The sequence below is a fragment of the Pinus tabuliformis genome, chromosome Q, assembly GCF_031772625.1.
Source record: "Pinus tabuliformis cultivar Carrire ecotype Pingquan chromosome Q, CPIR1, whole genome shotgun sequence".
In the NCBI taxonomy this organism is placed as follows: Eukaryota; Viridiplantae; Streptophyta; class Pinopsida; order Pinales; family Pinaceae; genus Pinus; species Pinus tabuliformis.
The window spans coordinates 791,485,654-791,500,118 of record NC_142296.1 but is presented as its reverse complement, the minus strand read 5'-3'; the positions used below and the strand labels follow the sequence as shown (position 1 = coordinate 791,500,118).

Here is a 14,465-nt window from a genome sequence, read left to right as displayed (position 1 = left end):
CTGAGCCTTTGTCTCATAAATTTATCTTCTATAACTCGATGCCTCCCAGGTCTAATTGCAATTTGATTGAATATGCTAATTAAAACACTTGTAATTTAATTTAATCAATGGAACTTGCCCAATTGATGTTTGTAAGAGGGCTTCTGGTATTCCGCACTGATATATCCCAACAGCAACCTTCATCCCACTTCCAGCAGTCATATCTTCATTCCAACGTGTATATTTTGAATGAGGTAGGCGCAGAAGATTGCAATGCATGATTGAAAAATGATGAGCCCTTTTTCATGTTTTCAAGCCGCTCACAAACAACACAGTGATATACAATGTTTTCTGTGCCTTGCACATTTTCCTCTTTTCGATGGGATGAGTCAACCTCTAGCGATTCCTTTCCAGTTGCAAAACAAAGAGCACAATATTAGCTTTCCACTTGGAATTTCTTCAATTGGAGGTGAAAGGCAATATGTATGATATGCTCCATCACAGGCATCACATATTAGAAGGCAATCGGCGCACTCATCAATACCACAGCAAAGACTATCATCTGTACCTAATGAAGGAGGGTCACAATGCTCATTTTGTAGGCAGGGGCTTACAATATGTCTGAATTATTCTTTTCAAGGTTCCTCTTTATTGTCTCCATAAACTATCCAAGAAAGATTACGATGACCATAACGCATCATTGTCTCTATTTGCAAGTGTCGCATCTTTATAACCATCCGTGTACCATCTTTCAAAATATCACCATGAAATTGTGTAATTGATACTGCTGCAATTGGTATTTTCTCCACATAACTTTTTGCCTCTAATTGCTAATGATATTCTGAATTGTGCTTGTGCAGATAGGAGCTTTGAAGTTGCTGCTGCCTTTTGAAGAGCTGGAGAACAAACAAACTACATAATCTAAAAAGCACATTTAAATGATTTCTTCTTCAAAACCCTGTTTTGAAGAAGAATCAATCTCTGACATGAGACGGAGTCTAACATCGGCTCCACTTGGGATGGCAGCTGCCGCTCCGCGGAGGTGCCAAGAACCGCAGAACTTTGGGAGAGCAGACAGTGCCTCCACCCATTGGGCAATGGAGTCATCATCGACACAACTGAAACTGAACTCAAACAATCTTCAAGCAAACTAAAACAAGATGCTGCCCTTATGGCTACTTATTTATTTACACAACCTACTCTAATCTGCTGTACAAACACTAGATCAGGTAATACTAAAATGCCAAATTAACCACTCGAGTAAACCTGAGAATGATGCCGGTTGAGAAAGCTTCCACCAGGTCACAGATGCAATTGCTCGCAGCCCTTCATGCAAGTACTGAGCTTGGTCACGGAAAATACAGCCTGATCTATCAATCAAACTGAAAAATGTGTCCATGTATGCCGCAAGAGGATCACGGAAGCCAGACTCTGTTGGCTGCCCCAACTCTGCAATGCATACTTCCAGCTGCACACTGTCAATGTAAACGACTGTAGGCAATTCTATGATATCTTGTTTCGAATGAGGAAGGATTTCCAAGAACTTTTTAGGGTCTTGGAAATCATATGACTGAATTTGCTCGTCTAAATCTTGAATCTCCTTCTCGATTCTTTCAACAATTAACTCACAGGCACCAATTTTAGCTTCAGGAGAGAACTCTGGAGATTTCAAACTTTGAAAGAAGTCACTGAAAAATTCTTCATTAATTTCAATATCCACTAACAATTCTCTAACTCCGTTTAGAGCTTCACAAAATGCAGGGTTTTCCCAATACCCTACCATTGCATGAATGGATCAGCAAGCGTTGGAATGTCTGGATCGAGTTGGAGTCGCCAGGTGAATGGTTCAGCCTGCGTAAGTGTCTGACTGCTGTCCACCATCAGCATCAGATCTGCACCTTGATTGCATGTACTGGGGTAAAATGAAAATGAAGTGTTGTATTCACAAGCTCACGGAGATTGACTGAAGCAGCGTTTATCTACTAACGCTGATGTAAAATAAGAGCGTTTTCGAAGGCTACCTGGCATAACTTCAGGCTCCGTCTAAGACTAGTGAAACAAACACATCAACACACCAACAAGTTTGTTCTCCCCAGTATGGTCACCAGTATGTTAGCGTTTGAAATTTCATCTTAGGCTGAAAAGGCAAATCTCAAAGCTACATCAAACCATTCAGCCCCGTAGCTAGCCCTACGGGGCAGGAGAAGGCTCTCTCCGGTCAATCTCGGTAGATCTTCAATTAAATGAGATGACCAATACGGTGACACTGATATTAGGCTAGTAAACTGATAAAAAAGGTTGATTTGGGGTTTTTAATTAACTAACGGGGTTTTTCTGAGCTGCATGGGCAAAATCACAGCTTCAAATAGAGAAATATAATGAACAACATAGGTTGACGACTGAGGCAAGGTAGGCAAGGAATTTAGCATCAAATCTAGATTTTAAATGGGATGGCAAGACTGGTGAGGAGTTGACAAGGGCATAGAACTGAATCCTTGTCAGACAGAAGAAAACATTGAATTGAACAAACTTATAGGCAGAGCATATAATACTATGAATTCTACGTAAACACTTCATTTGCTCAATTAGAAATGATCATGAAATGAATGAAACATAACAGTTTACATATGAGACAAAGGGAAAACTTATGCTAAATTAACATACCACATGAATCTCAGAAGTTAGAGCTGTGAAATTTTCATTAAAAATCCCTGCACAAAACTGTACATTAAAAGCTCTGTTCCAGCACTCAGCACTCAGAAACTCTCCCTTGACTAACTCTAACTTTACAAAAATTATTTTATACATTAAACGGCTCAGAAGAAAACCGATCCATGAAAAAATGGAACTGTTTTAACTGGCACTATGAAAAATAGCAAAAGCCACTCATCGATTCCTAAAGCTCAGCAGATACATATCTAGCTATTCAAAATTGCCGCTATTCATTTGCATAATCACCTCTGACTGCCTAACCACTTCAGCGTGAAGACCCAAAATGAACTGACTAATTCGATTTCTGTGCTGGGATAGTTATTTGTATTTAAATTTGGCCTTTGACTTTTATTCTTTCCCAAAAGTCACGGCAAGTGTCTCTGCTGAAAGCCATTTCCATGCTGCCACATATGTTCCTTATATGAATCGAATGCCTCACATGTTGCAACGCCTGCCACGTTACATTTTCCCTTTTGCTGTTAGACCAAAATAGCACTTGGAATGTGGAGATCGCCTTTTAACCAGCGCATTGCAGATCAAGCCACGTTACCTTTGAAACAAAACCATTTTTAAATGAAAACTCCTTCAATCGAAAACCTCGATTTGAAGATCAATTGCACTTCGTTTGAATACAGTGCCATCCCTCAAGTAGCTATCTATTTTAATGGAGCCTGCAAGTTGATTTTTCATTAATTGCGGTCTCCCTATAATCTAATGACGAGGCCATACTATTATCTGTAACACCCTGTTTTGCTTTTTTCAGCTGATTGCTTTCATTTTCACCTGCAATAGTTCTGAGCACCTGAGATAATACATGAGCAAATGAGGAACACATTTCATGTTTTTGATCAAATCGTGCATTGTCAACAAGTTCAGATTTATTTGACTGATCTAAATGACACTGATTTTCATTCTTTGGGTTAAAAATCGGGTGTTCCTTTGTCAGTCTTAATGATGAAATAGAGTGATCCGCTTCCTTGGAATTATCTAAGCAACCCTTTTCTTTTGTAATTTATCTTAACAGTTCTTCATTCAAAACTTGACAATTGTTTCTGCCAAGATCCTTATCCTCTGCATCCTCTCCTCTTGAATTCCAAGCTGTTACAGAGATGTGCATCCTTCATGGCATTGACGTTTGTTGATGTGCAGTGAAAAGGGCATTAAGTTTCTTTTGCTACTGGAATGTTTTAACCTTCAAGCCTAACCAGTCATCATCACTGGACTCTGAATTTACGTATTCCCATTTCAGCACATAAAAGGGTCGGGAGTAACGGAATTTAACACGTTCAATGGAATGTGGAGTGTATCTCTTATGCAAAAACCAACTGTTTTTTCTTGTGCATTCGACCCTTTCCTTTATTTGTTCGAGCATTAAGTCTGTAGGTATGGACGGGTCGCGCAAGCCCAACAGGTCGCGCCCGTGTTGTTTTTCAACTGTTGGGACCCCCTGGACGGGTCGCGCCCACCCAACAAGTCGCGCACAGCTGTGGATGGGTCGCGCACCGATCCTCTCTGCGATTTATCTATTACCTTGTCTTGGATATCTTATCCTTGATTTTGCGCGTTCCGAATGCAGGCCACCACGATCGGACGAGGGCAATCCTTGTTACTAGTTTCATCTTCGTTATTAGGGTCAATATGAAGTCCAGAAAACCCATCAACGATGATTTCAGCGGGGCCTCCTTTTGATGTGGCAAATGTCGGAAAGCCGCATGTCATGACCTCGGTCACAGTGAGCCCAAACGCTTCATAAAGAGCCGACTGTACAAAAACCCCGTTTGTGTTGGCAATGTAGCGATATAATTCTCCATTCCTTACTCTGTTTCAACATATACCTATTACAGGAACCTTTCAAATGATGTTTGCCAATTTTGGCAATTGCACTTGTCTTTACAGACATTGATTGTTGCTTTCTTCCCAATTTATGCAAATGCAAATGTTTTAAGTTTTGATGATTGTTTTTCTTTGCAGTCTGGACTTGTGAAGGGAGATTTGAGGATGGTTCCTCACTCTAACCAGTTGGAGTTGACGGCACAGAAATATCATCATCTGCATTCTCATCCTCATCTAAACAATCTTCAGTATATGTTGCTCTTGCAAATTCTCTTTCACTAATAACTCCTCTCTTTAACTTCTTAAGCAAGTGATAATCCCGTTCCATTTTCTCCTCGTCTTCAATGGCTTGGACAGCACGTCGCTGTCTGCTGCATTTCTTCCCTGCACCATCATTGCTCACAACTTTATGTCGTTCTACTTTCTCTGCACAATGAGTTCTTGTTTGTTCTTTCTTAGCTGAGTTCCTTTGACGTTGTTTATCACGAGCTTTATCTTCATATTTGATCGCTCCCAGATCAACGCCTTCAACAGGCACAAAACCATTAGTTAACAAAGTGCACCGCTTAAGCTTAGGCATAGATGGAAGCTGCAGTAGACCATATCCCATTGCTAGCTTCCCTGCCTCCAATTCTTTCCATCTGAAGATATAGGAACAATGGTGCTCTTTGTACGCACGAATAAATGACACAAAAGCCTTCAATCCCTTCTCCATTACATCTCGATCCTCCTTTGCAGCTGCACGTATTTGTGGAATAATGTTAGAAGTAGTCACTGAAGATTTTTTTCTCTTGAAGAGGGATCTTCCGGATATGCAAAAACTCCACATAAACATCTTCCTTAGGTACGAGGAACGCAAGTGCATTCCCAGATCTTCCCATTCGTGTTGTTCGGCCAACCCTATGTACAAATACATTAGGGTCTTGTGGAGGATCATACTGCACAATCCAGTCAACATCAGGAATATCAAGACCCCGTGCTGCCACATCAGTGCACAGAAGAAATCCAGCAGAAAGCTTTGTGAAAGACTGTAATGCTTTCTCCCTCATAGACTGCTTCATCCACATCTGAGCCTTTGTCTCATAAATTTATCTTCTATAACTCGATGCCTCCCAGGTCTAATTGCAATTTGATTGAATATGCTAATTAAAACACTTGTAATTTAATTTAATCAATGGAACTTACCCAATTGATGGTTGTAAGAGGGCTTCTGGTATTCCGCACTGATATATCCCAACAGCAACCTTCATCCCACTTCCAGCAGTCATATCTTCATTCCAACGTGTATATTTTGAATGAGGTAGGCGTAGAAGATTGCAATGCATGATTGAAAAATGATGAGTCCTTTTTCCTGTTTTCAAGCCGCTCACAAACAACACAGTGATATACAATGTTTTATGTGCCTTGCACATTTTCCTCTTTTCGATGGGATGAGTCAACCTCTGGCGATTCCTTTCCAGTTGCAAAACAAGGAGCACAGTATTAGCTTTCCACTTGGAATTTCTTCAATTGGAGGTGAAAGGCAATATGTATGATATGCTCCATCACAGGCATCACATATTAGAAGGCAATCGGCGCACTCATCAATACCACAGCAAAGACTATCATCTGTACCTGATGAAGGAGGGTCACACTGCTTATTTTGTAGGCAGGGGCTTACAATATGTCTGAATTATTCTTTTCAAGGTTCCTCTTTATTGTCTCCATAAACTATCCAAGCAAGATTACGAAGACCATAACGCATCATTGTCTCTATTTGCAAGTGTTGCATCTTTATAACCATCCGTGTACCATCTTTCAAAATACCACCATGAACTTGTGCAATTGATACTGCTGCAATTGGTATTTTCTCCACATAACTTTTTGCCTCTGATTGCTAATGATATTCTGAATTGTGCTTGTGCAGATAGGAGCTTTGAAGTCGATGCTGCCTTTTAAAAGCTGGAGAACAAACAAACTACATAATCTAAAAAGCACATTTAAATGATTTCTTCTTCAAAACCCTGTTTTGAAGAAGAATCAATCTCTGACATGAGACGAAGTCTAACATCGGCTCCACTTGGGATGGCAGCTGCCGCTCCGCGGAGGTGCCAAGAACCGCAGAACTTTGGGAGAGCAGACAGTGCCTCCACCCATTGGGCAATGGAGTCATCATCGACACAACTGAAACTGAACTCAAACAATCTTCAATCCAACTAAAACAAGATGCTGCCCTTATGGCTACTTATTTATTTACACAACCTACTTTAATCTGCTGTACAAACACTAGATCAGGTAATACTAAAATGCCAAATTAACCACTCGAGTAAACCTGAGAATGATGCCGGTTGAGAAAGCTTCCACCAAGTCACAGATGCAATTGCTGGCAGCCCTTCATGCAAGTACTGAGCCTGGTCACGAAAAATACAGCCTGATCTATCGATCAAACTGAAAAATGTGTCCATGTATGCCGCAAAAGGATCACGGAAGCCGGACTCTGTTGGCTGCCCCAACTCTGCAATGCATACTTCCAGCTGCACACTATCAATGTAAACGACTGTAGGCAATTCTATGATATCTTGTTTCGAATGAGGAAGGATTTCCAAGAACTTTTTAGGGTCTTGGAAATCATATGACTGAATTTGCTTGTCTAAATCTTGAATCTCCTTCTCGATTCTTTCAACAATTAACTCACAGGCACCAATTTTAGCTTCAGGAGAGAACTCTGGAGATTTCAAACTTTGAAAGAAGTCACTGAAAAATTCTTCATTAATTTCAATATCCACTAACAATTCTCTAACTACGTTTAGAGCTTCACAAAATGCAGGGTTTTCCCAATACCCTACCATTGCATGAATGGATCAGCAAACGTTGGAATGTCTGGATCGAGTTGGAGTCGCCAGGTGAATGGTTCAGCCTGCGTAAGTGTCTGACTGCTGTCCACCATCAGCATCAGATCTGCACCTTGATTGCATGTAATGGGGTAAAATGAAAATGAAGTGCTGTATTCACAAGCTCACGAAGATTGACTGAAGAAGCGTTTATCTACTAACGCTGATGTAAAACAAGAGCGTTTTTGAAGGCTACCTGGCATAACTTCAGGCTCCGTCTAAGACTAGTGAAACAAACACATCAACACACCAACAAGTTTGTTCTCCCCAGTATGGTCACCAGTATGTTAGCGTTTGAAATTTCACCTCAGGCTGAAAAGGAAAATCTCAAAGCTACATCAAACCATTCAGCCCCGTAGCTAGCCCTACGGGGCAGGAGAAGGCTCTCTCCGGTCAATCTCGGTAGATCTTCAATTGAATGAGATGACCAATACGGTGACACTGATATTAGGCTAGTAAACGGATAAAAAAGGTTGATTTGGGGTTTTTAATTAACTAACGGGGTTTTTCTGAGCTGCATGGGCAAAATCACAGCTTCAAACAGAGAAATATAATGAACAACACAGGTTGACGACTGAGGCAAGGTAGGCAAGGAATTTAGCATCAAATCTAGATTTTAAATGGGATGGCAAGACTGGTGAGGAGCTGACAAGGGCATAGAACTGAATCCTTGTCAGACAGAAGAAAACATTGAATTGAACAAACTTATAGGCAGAGCATATAATACTATGAATTCTACCTAAACACTTCATTTTCTCAATTAGAAATGATCATGAAATTAATGAAACATAACAGTTTACATATGAGACAAAGGGAAAACTTATGCTAAATTAACATACCACATGAATCTCAGAAGTTAGAGCTGTGAAATTTTCATTAAAAATCCCTGCACAAAACTGTACATTAAAAGCTCTGTTCCAGCACTCAGCACTCAGAAACTCTCCCCTGACTAACTCTAACTTTACAAGAATTATTTATACATTAAACGGCTCAGAAGAAAACTGATCCATGAAAAAATGGAACTGTTTCAACTGGCACAATGAAAAATAGCAAAAGCTACTCATCGATTCCTAAATCTCAGCAGATACATATCTAGCCATTCGTAATTGCCGCTATTCATCTGCATAATCACCTCTGACTGCCTAACCACTTCAGCGTGAAGACCCAAAATGAACTAACTAATTCGATTTCTGTGTTGGGATAGTTATCTGTGTTTAAATTTGGCCTTTGACTTTTATTTTTCCCAAAAAGTCACGGCAAGTGTCTCTGCTGAAGGTCGTTTCCATGCTGCCACATATGTTCCTTATATGAATCGAATGCCTCACATGTTGCAACGCCTGCCACGTTCCCTTTTGCTGTTAGACCAAAATAGCACTTGGAATGTGGAGATCGCCTTTTAACCAGCGCATTGCAGATCAAGCCACGTTACCTTTGAAACAAAACCATTTTTAAATGAAAACTCCTTCAATCGAAAACCTCGCTTTGAAGATCAATTGCACTTCGTTTGAATACAGTGCCATCCCTCAAGTAGCTATCTATTTTAATGGAGCCTGCAAGTTGAGTTTTCATTAATTGCGGTCTCCCTATAATCTAATGACGAGGCCATACTATTATTTGTAACACCCTGTTTTGCTTTTTTCAGCTGATTGCTTTCATTTTCACCTGCAATAGTTCTGAGCACCTGAGATAATACATGAGCAAATGAGGAACACATTTCATGTTTTTGATCAAATCGTGCATTGTCAACAAGTTCAGATTTATTTGACTGATCTAAATGACACTGATTTTCATTCTTTGGGTTAAAAATCGGGTGTTCCTTTGTCAGTCTTAATGATGAAATGGAGTGATCCGCTTCCTTGTAATTATCTAAGCAACCCTTTTCTTTTGTAATTTATCTTAACAGTTCTTCATTCAAAACTTGACAATTGTTTTTGCCAAGATCCTTATCCTCTGCATCCTCTCCTCTTGAATTCCAAGCTGTTACAGAGATGTGCATCCTTCATGGCATTGACGTTTGTTGATGTGCAGTGAAAAGGGCATTAAGTTTCTTCTGCTGCTGGAATGTTTTAACCTTCAAGCCTAACCAGTCATCATCACTGGACTCTAAATTTACGTATTCCCATTTCAGCACATAAAAGCGTCGGGAGTAACGGAATTTAACACGTTCAATGGAATGTGGAGTGTATCTCTTATACAAAATCCAGTTGTTTTTTCTTGTGCATTCGACCCTTTCCTTTATTTGTTCGAGCATTAAGTCTGTAGGTATGGACGGGTCGCGCAAGCCCAACAGGTCGCGCCCGTGTTGTTTTTCAACTGTTGGGACCCCCTGGACGGGTCGCGCCCACCCAACAAGTCGTGCACAGCTGTGGACGGGTCGCGCACCGATCCTCTATGCGATTTATCTATTAGCTTGTCTTGGATATCTTATCCTTGATTTTGCGCGTTCCGAATGCAGGCCACCACGATCGGACGAGGGCAATCCTTGTTACTAGTTTCATCTTCGTTATTAGGGTCAATATGAAGTCCAGAAAGCCCATCAACGATGATTTCAGCGGGGCCTCCTTTTGATGTGGCAAATGTCGGAAAGCCGCATGTCATGACCTCGGTCACAGTGAGCCCAAACGCTTCATAAAGAGCCGGTTGTACAAAAACCCCCTTTGTGTTGGCAATGTAGCGATATAATTCTCCATTCCTTACTCTGTTTCAACATATACCTATTACAGGAACCTTTCAAATGATGTTTGCCAATTTTGGCAATTGCACTTGTCTTTACAGACATTGATTGTTGCTTTCTTCCCAATTTATGCAAATGCAAATGTTTTAAGTTTTGATGACTGTTTTTCTTTGCAGTCTGGACTTGTGAAGGGAGATTTGAGGATGGTTCCTCACTCTGACCAGTTGGAGTTGACGGCACAGAAATATCATCATCTGCATGCTCATTCTCATCTAAAAAATCTTCAGTATATGTTGCTCTTGCAAATTCTCTTTCACTAATAACTCCTTTCTTTAACTTCTTAAGCAAGTGATAATCCCGTTCCATTTTCTCCTCGTCTTCAATGGCTTGGACAGCACGTCGCTGTCTGCTGCATTTCTTCCCTGCACCATCATTGCTCACGACTTTATGTCGTTCTACTTTCTCTGCACAATGAGTTCTTGTTTGTTCTTTCTTAGCTGAGTTCCTTTGACGTTGTTTCTCACGAGCTTTATCTTCATATTTGATCGCTCCCAGATCAACGCCTTCAACAGGCACAAAACCATCAGTTAACAAAGTGCGCCGCTTAAGCTCAGGCATAGATGGAAGCTGCAGTAGACCATATCCCATTGCTAGCTTCCCTGCCTCCAATTCTTTCCATCTGAAGATATAGGAACAATGGTGCTCTTTGTACGCACGAATAAATGACACAAAAGCCTTCAATCCCTTCTCCATTACATCTCGATCCTCCTTTGCAGCTGCACGTATCTGTGGAATAATGTTAGAAGTAGTCACTGAAGATTTTTTTCTCTTGAAGAGGGATCTTCCGGATATGCAAAAACTCCACATAAGCATCTTCCTTAGGTACGAGGAACGCAAGTGCATTCCCAGATCTTCCCATTCGTGCTGTTCGGCCAACCCTATGTACAAATACATTAGGGTCTTGTGGAGGATCATACTGCACAATCCAGTCAACATCAGGAATATCAAGACCCCGTGCCGCCACATCAGTGCACAGAAGAAATCCAGCAGAAAGCTTTGTGAAAGACTGTAATGCTTTCTCCCTCATAGACTGCTTCATCCACATCTGAACCTTTGTCTCATAAATTTATCTTCTATAACTCGATGCCTCCCAGGTCTAATTGCAATTTGATTGAATATGCTAATTAAAACACTTGTAATTTAATTTAATCAATGGAACTTGCCCAATTGATGGTTGTAAGAGGGCTTCTGGTATTCCGCACTGATATATCCCAACAGCAACCTTCATCCCACTTCCAGCAGTCATATCTTCATTCCAACGTGTATATTTTGAATGAGGTAGGCGCAGAAGATTGCAATGCATGATTGAAAAATGATGAGTCTTTTTTCCTGTTTTCAAGCCGCTCACAAACAACACAGTGATATACAATGTTTTCTGTGCCTTGCACATTTTCCTCTTTTCGATGGGATGAGTCAACCTCTGGCGATTCCTTTCCAGTTGCAAAACAAAGAGCACAGTATTAGCTTTCCACTTGGAATTTCTTCAATTGGAGGTGAAAGGCAATATGTATGTATGCTCCATCACAGGCATCACATATTAGAAGGCAATCGGCACACTCATCAATACCACAACAAAGACTATCATCTGTACCTAATGAAGGAGGGTCACAATGCTCATTTTGTAGGCAGGGGCTTACAATATGTCTGAATTATTCTTTTCAAGGTTCCTCTTTATTGTCTCCATAAACTATCCAAGCAAGATTACGAAGACCATAACGCATCATTGTCTCTATTTGCAAGTGTTGCATCTTTATAACCATCCGTGTACCATCTTTCAAAATATCACCATGAACTTGTGTAATTGATACTGCTGCAATTGGTATTTTCTCCACATAACTTTTTGCCTCTGATTGCTAATGATATTCTGAATTGTGCTTGTGCAGATAGGAGCTTTGAAGTCGCTGCTGCCTTTTGAAGAGCTGGAGATTAAACAAACTACATAATCTAAAAATCACATTTAAATGATTTCTTCTTCAAAACCCTGTTTTGAAGAAGAATCAATCTCTGACATGAGACGGAGTCTAACAGAACCATCATGATAAAAATAATCAATCATATTGGTATTATTAAAATAATGACAACAAGTTGATAAATAGTTGTGTGCTTTCCTCTTTTCTCTTATCAATTCAAAGCAATTTCTTCTAAAGATAACGATTTTTATGATTCGTTGATTTTAGTACCCTCTAGTTTTTGTATTGTTGCATAAATGTATAGTTGTGCCTTAAATGACCATCACTCAAAAAAATGCTATAAATGGTAAAACACACATAAAGAAGAAAAATGCACTCCAAAAAATGTTGTTCTTAAGATGGAACATCTATTGTCTCTTTAGAGGGATGACAAAATAATATGTGTACACAAAAACCACAAGAAAAAATGAAGAAAACATGTTTGAAACTGCTATTCCTTGGGAGGAATAGTAGTTGTTTCTTAATCAGAACAACAAAGAAAGCAAACGCAAGCAAAAAATGTGAAAATGTTGTTCCTTTGGAAAGGAACAACAAAAAAATTAAAGTGTTGTTCCTTCGGAAAGGAACAACATAAAAAAAAGTGTCGTTCCTTTGGAAAGGAACAGCAAGAACTGAAAGTATTGTTCCTTCTGAAAGGAACAGCAGAAAATGCAAGTGTTGTTCCTTCGGAAAGGAACAACAAAAAATGCAAGTGTTGTTCCTTCGAAAAGGAACAGTAGAAAACAAAAGTGTTGTTCCTTCAAAAAGGAACAGCAAAAACCGAAAGTGTTGTTCCTTCGGAAAGGAACAACAGAAAATGCAAGTGTTATTCCTTTGGAAAGGAATAGAAAAAAATGCAAGTGTTGTTCCTTCGGAAAGGAACAATAGAAAACAAAAGTGTTGTTCCTTCGGAAAGGAACAACAAAAACCAAAAGTGTTGTTCCTTCATAAAGGAACAGCAAAAAGTGAAAGTGTTGTTCCTTCAGAAAGGAACAACAAAAAATGAAAGTGTTGTTCCTTCAGAAAGGAACAGAAAAAATGCAGATATGTTGTTCCTTCAAAAAGGAACAACAAAAAGGCAGAAATGTTGTTCATTCAGAAAGGAACAACAAAATGAAAAAGTGTTATTTCTTCGGAAAGGAACAACAACAACGAAAATGTTGTTCCTTCGGAACAGCAAAATGCAAAAGTGTTGTTTCTTCGAAAAGGAACAACAAAGTGGTCAGAATGTTATTCCTTTCACAAGGAATAGCAAAATGCAACAGTGTTGTCCATTCAAAAAGGAACGGCAAGGCGGTGAAAATTCTGTTCCTTCGAAAAGGAACAGTAGAATGCAAAAAGTTGTAGAAATGCAGAAATTTGTACAAAAAGAAATTTACACAAATAGAACAGAAAAAGTTATGTACAAAATTTAAAAGCAATCAAATTTCTTAGTGAACCAAATGTGAGGAAGAGTTCTCTTCCTCAGCCAAAATCTACATGTCGAAGTCTTCCCAGAGTTGCTGGTAGAAGGATTCCCGAGTAAGTGGTTTGCGATACAATCGAACTCGATGGCCATTTTCTTTGAAGGTGTGTCCAGATCCGTCAATGGTGGTTAAAGTAATGGTGCCATTATCATGCACCTTCTGGATTTCATATGGTCCCAGCCAGCGAGTTTGAAGTTTCCCCGGAAAATCCTGAAACCTCGAATCGTATAGGAGCGCCCAATCTCCTTCGCGGAAGACTTTCTTTTTGATGAGGGTGTCATGCCATTTTGCTCTCTGTTGTTGGATTAATGTGGTATGTTGAAGAGCAGAGAGCCTGATTTCATCCAGCTCATTGATTTGCTATAGTCTATTAATCTGGGCCTCATTTAAATCTAGATCGACTTCTTGTGCTGTTCTCAACGTTTGTATTTCAAATTCTATTGGAAATATGGGTTCCTTTCCAAATACTAGTTGATATGGTGAATAACCAGTAGTGCTTCTCCATGTTGTTCTATATGCCCACAAGGCTTGCGACAATCTTGTAGCCCAATCGCGTCTATGTGACACAATGGTTTTTGTTAGTGTTGCTTCTATTACTTTATTCATGCTCTCCACTTGGCCATTTTCGTGTGGATGGTATGGAGTAGTAATTTTATGCTGAATATGATAGTTTTTTAGTGTTGCAGCAATTTTATTACCAACAAACTGTGGTCCTCCATCAGTGATTATATCTATTGGGAGGCCATATCGCACAAATATCTAGAATAGGAAATGAATGACGGAATCCTCTGTAGCTCTTGGCAGTGCCTCTGCTTCAACCCATTTGGTCACATATTCTATTGTTACTAAAATATATGTTTTCTGGTTTGATGATGGGTTGATTAGACCAACAAAATTGAGTGCCCAACGATCAAATGGTTCA

The 14,465-nt window shown here is 39.8% G+C and overlaps 2 pseudogenes; both read right to left on the bottom strand.

Annotated features, from left to right (window-relative positions):
- Positions 1–4,236: 4,236 nt before the first annotated feature.
- Positions 4,237–5,591, bottom strand: LOC149221864 (DEAD-box ATP-dependent RNA helicase 18 pseudogene; annotated as a pseudogene).
- Positions 5,592–9,818: 4,227 nt separating this feature from the next.
- On the bottom strand, positions 9,819–11,173 carry LOC149221863 (DEAD-box ATP-dependent RNA helicase 18 pseudogene; annotated as a pseudogene).
- Positions 11,174–14,465: the final 3,292 nt, after the last annotated feature.